Genomic DNA, 5816 nt, shown 5'->3' with positions numbered 1-5816 from the left:
ATTCAGCTGAGCATCATTTAGAGTCCGACTAGCATAGTAAATAGACCTGAATACCTTGTCAATCCGCTGTCCCAGAACTGCCCCCACTGCGTAATCACTGGCATCACATATCAACTCAAAAGGCAATTCCCAATTCGGAGCTATCACAATTGGAGCAGAAATAAGCTTTTCTTTCAAGAAATTGAAAGCCCTCAAACATTCATCATTAAAATCAAAGACAACTTCGTTCATAAGCAGATTTGAGAGGGGCTTGGACACTTTAGAGAAATCTTTTATGAATCTCCGATAGAACCCAGCGTGACCAAGAAAACTTCTAACTCCTTTGACTGAAACTGGTGGAGGCAGCTTTTCAATGGTAGAAATTTTTGCTCTATCTACCTCAATTCCCTCACTTGAAATTTTATGGCCAAGAACAATCCCTTCTTTCACCATAAAATGGCATTTCTCCCAATTCAGCACCAGATTTTCCATCTCACAACGACGCAGTACGTTCTCCAAGTTACCCAAACAGAGGTCGAATGATGAACCAAAAACAGAGAAATCATCCATGAAAATCTCAATACACCGGTCTACCATGTCTGAAAATATGGCCATCATGTACCTTTGAAATGTTGCAGGGGCATTGCATAGTCCAAATGGCATTCTCCTAAAAGCAAATGTGCCATAAGGACATGTGAAGGTTGTTTTCTCTTGATCCTCTGGTGCAATAGCGATCTGATGATACCCAGAATACCCATCCAAGAAACAGTAGTAGCTATGGCATGCCAATCTGTCAAGCATCTGATCAAGGAAAGGCAAAGGAAAATGATCCTTCCTTGTGGCCTTATTGAGCTTGCGGTAGTCTATACAAATCTGCCACCCCGTTACAGTCCTTGTTGGAATGAGTTCATTGTTCTCATTTTTCACCACAGTCATTCCACCCTTCTTAGGTACCACTTGCACAGGGCTCACCCATGCGCTATCAGAAATTGGATAGATTACCCCAACATCCAACCATTTAAGAATTTGCTCCAATACTACTTCCTTCATAGCTGGATTGAGTCTTCTCTAGGCCTCTATGGATGGCTTGCTATTCTCCTCCAACCAAATTTTATGCATCACTGTCGATGGGCTGATTCCTCTAATATCTGCCAAGGTCCACCCAATGGCCAATTTATGCTCCCTTAGAACCCTCAACAGTTTCTCCAATTCTACCTTTGACAGGTCAGCTGACACAATGATAGGTAAAGTTTCATTCTCTCCCAAATAAGCATAGCGCAAGTGATCTGGGAGGACCTTTAATTCCAACGACGGTGGCTGCTGAATGGAGGTTAGCAGTTTATCAGTCGCATCTGCTAATTCTTGAAACTTCTTCCAATATGGTAAGAAGGAGTTTATCCAGTTTATGCATTCTCTAATCTCAGCATCATCATCATCATCGCCCTCATCACCCAATAATACTGCCTCTAAGGCATCACTGCTCATCCTTCTCTTGGAGACTGCCTTTTCTATCACATCCACACTAAAGCAACTGTCACTAGCCACCGAATACTTCATAGACTTGAAGACATTAAAGACCACCTCATCTCCTTGAACTCTAAGCTTAAGCTCTCCTTTGTGAACATCAATAAGAGATTGGGCTGTGGCTAGAAATGGCCTACCAAGAATAATTGGGACATTTGTGTCCTCCTCCATGTCCAGAACAATAAAGTCAGCTAGAAATATGAACTTATCCACCTTCACAAGAACATCTTCAATAATACCTCGTGGATGTGTTAACGATCGGTCTGCGAGCTGTAAAGTGACAGTTGTTGGTTTTGCCTCCCCCAAACCAAGTCTTTTAAACACAGATAAGGGCATCCGATTGATACTTGCCCCCAGATCACATAAGGCGTGCTTACATTCAAACTTGCCAATGGTGCAAGGTATGGTGAAACTCCCCGGATCTCTCAGGTTTTGGGGTAACTTCCTTTGTAAAATCGCGCTGCACTCTTCAGTGAGTGCTACAGTCTCATAGTCCTCCATTCTCCTTTTCTTTGACAAAATCTCCTTCATGAACTTAACATAACTGGGCATCTGCTCCAAGGCCTCAGCAAAAGGAATGTTTATGTGCAGCTTTTTAAACACCTCAAGAAACTTAGAAAACTGTTTATCAAGTGTAGTCTTTCTAAGCCTCTGAGGGTATGGAACTCTAACTAGCTGCTCAATAACAACTGGCGGACTCTTTTCTGACTGCTGGTGGTCCTCAGTAACCCTTTCTGAATCAGACTGTGCACCCATCTCTTTATTCTGAACCACTGCCTGTGGAGGTCTAGGCTGCTCAATTTGCTTCCCACTCCTCAGAGTAATTGCCTGAACTTGCTCCTTGGGGTTGACTTCAGTATTACTGGGCAAATTTCCCTGGGGTCTGTTATTGAGCATACTAGCCAACTGCCCAACTTGTGTCTCAAGGTTTCGAATAGAGGTTTTGGTCTAAGTCATAAATTGAGTCTGAGTATTGGTGAGAGTCAACAATGCAGCTTGTAGTTCATTAGGCCTCTCAAGTTGAGGCATTGATTGTTGAGGCCTTGATTGTTGAGGCCTAGTCTGTTGCGATGACGAATCTTGATGCGTAGGTGGCTGAGGCATGTTATTCTGAAATTGGCCCTGAAACTGAGGTTGTTGGCCTTGATTATTCTTCCACGAAAAATTGGGATGATTTCGCCAGCCAGGATTGTAAGTATTGGAGAATGGATTATTGAGCGGCCTTTGAAAGTTTCCCACCGCTTGAACTTGAGCATGATCCACTGGGGTGTTATTTTTCATACAGATAGGGCACTGATCGACAGAATGAGCACCACCACACATTTCACACCTCACTGCCATCTGAACCGCATTAGCAGATACACTGCTCTGTTGTAACTGCTTTGTCAAAGAGGCTACTTGCGCTGTTAGAGCAGTGATTGCATCCAGCTCATGCACCCCAGCTACCTTTTTGACTCCTGATGATCTTTCCTCAGACCACTGATGATTGTTTGTGGCCATGTCCTCTAGCAACTCATAAGGACCAGTTGCACTCTTGCTCATAAAAGTGCCACCTGCTGCAGCATCAATAATGGTTCTGGTTGTAGGACATAAACCATTGTAGAAATTCTGTACTAGCATCCACTATTCAATGCCATGATGAGGACATCTTCTCAGGAGTTCCTTAAACCGTTCCCAAGCCTCATACAATGCTCTTCGTCATTCTGGCAAAAGTTATTGATCTCTCCCCTCAATTTAGCAGCTTTGGACGGAGGGAAGAATTTAGACAAAAATCTCTGAGCTAGATCTTGCCAGGTGACAATAGAATTTGGCTGCAGCGAATTCAGCCAGCTTTTAGCTCTGTCCCTCAGAGAGAATGGGAAAAGCCTAAGCTTTATAGTGTAATCACTCACCCCATTATATCTTAAGGTTCCACACAACTCCAGAAAATTGGACAAATGGGTGTGAGGATCTTCAGAAGGCAACCCATTGAATTGCACAGAGGACTGCACCATTTGTAGAATAGCAGGCTTGATTTCGAAATTGTTGGCCTCTACAGCTGGTGGGCGTATACTATTTTGTACTCCCGTCAGAGTGGGTAGCACATAATCTCTCAGGCTCCTCTCAGCATTGTTCTGAGCCTGACCCCCTTGTACAACTCCAGGAATTAGAACATTCCTGCCATCCCTTTCATTCTGTGCCATCTTCACTGATTTATGGGCCTCCCTCTTGTTCTTTCTGATTTGCTTACAAGACTTTTCAATCTCAGGATTAAGAGGAACAAGTGTGTCTTTTCCTTTTCTGCCACACATATACCAAAATTCACCAGAGATAGACAAAATAAGCAACTAAACAGATTAGAAACAAGAGAAATTAAAATCAAATTATAATAAAAATTAATTAGACTGATATTGATAATTATTTTCAGTCCCCGGAAACGGCGCCAAAAACTTGTTGCGATATTTTTGCTATGCAAGTGCACACAATCGCAAACTCGTAATAAAATGGTAAAACCAAGTATCGTCCTCAAGGACTGATTTATCAATTACCAGTCAATTAATTTCTTGTTCTATTTGATGAATTGAAATTCTTGATTTTTGTAAATACAGCAAAAGAAACTATAAATTGCAGAAACAATAATTGAAAATTGAATGGAATAACAACTAATGGAAAGACTTTTAATTTAATCACTGAGAAACAATTAGGATATTCAATCTCATCAACTATCCTCCCTATTATTCCTTAATGCAAAGTGTGAATTATTCTTCTTTTTACCTAATTCAATTAACAAGTTGATACAGCAGCCTATAATCATACTATGAATTATAAACTCAACCTAGGTGACAATTTCCTATATTTCTATGGTAAATTGAACCACACAGGTAGCATTAATCTCAACAACTTAATAACAGTTACACAATTAATTCAGATACTTTCGTTCTAAATTAGAATTATGTCCAATATAACCACAGCAGAATTAAATCTCACTTCTCAGATTTTGACTTAAAAACATATGTAAATGACTAAAGATGGCCAATCAATAATCAATCTATAAGAACAGGTTATATGAAATTGAAGAAGATTAAAGAAGAAGAATATTAAAATTGCATTAGTTCATAACAGGGATTCAAGTGATTCAATTAAACATCCTAAACAGAAAATTAGTTCATAACCATAGTGCTAATCACAACAGAATTTAAAGACAACATCAAGAAGAAGAAGAAAAACATGTAGAAATACTCTAAGCTTCAGCCTTCAAAACCCAGAAAATCCTCTGTGTCCGTACGTCCCTTTTTCTCTTCTCTTTTGCCAAAATAAAACCTAAGACTTCAGATTTTAAAGAGGCAGGCCGCGACTCTACATACACTATGTCGCGGCCCGTGTCCAAATTCCTGGGCAAAAATCCCTCTCCATGCCGCGGCATCAGTCAGCCATGCCGCGGCCCGTGCCGATGAGTTCTGGGCAAAATGCCCATCTATGTCGCGGCTCTCTATAGCCATGCCGCGGCCTGAGGATTTCCTTAAAAGCAATGCTTCTGTTTCCCACCTAGCCGCGGCTCCACTTTGCTCATGCCGTGGCTCTTAAGGGATTTCTCAATTCTTCAAGTTTTCATCCCAAAATTTCACCAACACTTCTAAATTATGTTGAGAACCATTCTTTATCAAAATATGATGAAAAACTTGGTTATTTATTCCATTTCTTTGACATTTTCTTCCAAGAGCTCAATTCTTCCTGATATTCACAAAGACAAACCCGCACTAAATGATAGAAAAACAAAATAAAAGACTACTAAAAACATCACCAAAACATGATAAAAACTAGACTCAACACATGGCTGGAGCATGTTGGGCCTGGCGAGAGGCTACTTCGTGGGCCTGGTGAAAGGCTTCATTTTCCTCTAATTTCTTTCTTCACAAATACCACTTTTGATTTCCTTACTTTTTCCAAAAATACAACATAATTCCTACAACATAAAAATAAATTAAATAACAATCAAATATTTTCAATTATAAATAAATCATATTAATTATTTGAAAATATTGATTATAACTTAATTTAATATGGCATTTAAGTTCAAAAGAATTACATTCTTAACTTCTAACTTAACAATATTAATTATAAATAATTAAACTCCAACATATTATAATAAAATATCTATAATAACATATAAAAATCTAGAAAATTACAATAAGACTAATAAATACAAAATTACTTAAAAACTTAATAAATTACTTAAAAACTCAAAGACTAAGCAACAATTAGCATATAAAAAGTGGTAAAATAACTCTAATTTGTAGAGTTATCAAATAACTATCAAAACCTAAATCAATTGG

General features: G+C 39.3%; 1 non-coding gene across 1 annotated transcript; it reads left to right on the top strand.

Annotated features, from left to right (window-relative positions):
• The first annotated feature begins 3133 nt into the window (after positions 1 to 3133).
• On the top strand, positions 3134 to 3239 carry LOC133781142 (small nucleolar RNA R71). The gene has a single exon (XR_009869936.1). It is a non-coding gene; the product is annotated as a small nucleolar RNA R71 (small nucleolar RNA).
• Positions 3240 to 5816: the final 2577 nt, after the last annotated feature.

The sequence above is a fragment of the Humulus lupulus genome, chromosome 5 (genome assembly GCF_963169125.1).
Source record: "Humulus lupulus chromosome 5, drHumLupu1.1, whole genome shotgun sequence".
Classification (NCBI taxonomy): Eukaryota; Viridiplantae; Streptophyta; class Magnoliopsida; order Rosales; family Cannabaceae; genus Humulus; species Humulus lupulus.
This window is presented reverse-complemented; position numbering and strand designations above follow the sequence as displayed.